The sequence below is a fragment of the Penaeus monodon genome, chromosome 19 (assembly GCF_015228065.2).
Source record: "Penaeus monodon isolate SGIC_2016 chromosome 19, NSTDA_Pmon_1, whole genome shotgun sequence".
Lineage (NCBI taxonomy): Eukaryota > Metazoa > Arthropoda > Malacostraca > Decapoda > Penaeidae > Penaeus > Penaeus monodon.
Window position 1 is genome coordinate 25,563,125 of NC_051404.1, and position 1,288 is coordinate 25,564,412.

Genomic DNA, 1,288 nt, shown 5'->3' on the forward strand with positions numbered 1-1,288 from the left:
TTTAGTCTTTGGAAGGGGAACTACACAGTCAATAACTACTTTACTGAAAGGCTCTCTTAACACTGGGATAGGTTGCTAGGGATATGGTTTGATGCCAGCTCCTAGCTTACCTTTTACTTGGCAGATATGGCACGATTGGCAATAACGACTAACATCTCTCTTCATTTTCGGCCAATAAAAATGAGCTAAAATCTTGTAATAAGTTTTCTTGACTCCCAAATGACCACTAATGTCATGTGCAATATTAAAAACATCAGTAGGAAAGGGACTTGGGAAATTATAATCTGATGTACGGTCTTGTATCGTCTACAGATATATTATAGGGCTTATATTTACGCATAACAACACCTGACTGGAGATAGTAGCACGTATTGGAATTTTCAAGTTTACCTATGTCAGTAAGCCTTCATAAAATACAGATTTTTACCTTGTTCTTCATCAGCTTGTCTTTAGTAACTGGAGTGCCTTTGAAATTCACTATGTCAGAATTATCAGATGTAGACTTAAAACTTTAGCAGATGAATCGAAGAAATCTGCTCGAGTAAATTCCTCAGTAATTACATCACAATGGCTCTCCTCTGGTACCGGGTGTAAGCGCTTTGGGAGGAGGGGAGGTCCTACGACTTGCAATGCAGGTGACAGCATACGCAGGGATGAGGTCGGGATACTCCCTCTCTAAATCTACAGTGTTGTTCTCTTTCGTGGGACAAGATGAAACCACAGGGCAAGGCCACACCTTATCACCAACGAGATCATTACCCATAAGAAATGAAATGCCATCACTTGGTATCCTATCAACAACACCTAACTTTACATAACCGGATATTAAGTCAGATTTAAGGTAAACTTCACAAATGGGTATGTTCTTGAACCCTATCAGTCCATTGATAATTACCCTCTCTCCAGTGTATCAATCAGGGTTAGGAACAGCCTCTTTAAGCACCAATGATATATCTGCAGCCGAGTCCCGTAGTATAGTGACTGTGGAAGAAGACGTGCACGATTCATTAGCACTAATAAATCCTATAGAACAAAAGGGTTTAAATGACGGAGTCACATTTACATATTCTGTCATGGAAAAGGGAGAAAGGCCAAGATCAAGCTTATTACCATGATGTTTAGATGCAACCTTTCATTGATGTGAAAAATACATTTGTTATTGTCAGAACACTTATTTGCCAGCTTAAAACAGTCATTCATGGCATGGCCGTGTTTCTTGCAATAACGGCAACAAGAAAAATTCTCACCGCGAGAAGCAAAATTCCTACTCTCACCACCTGTTTCTGAC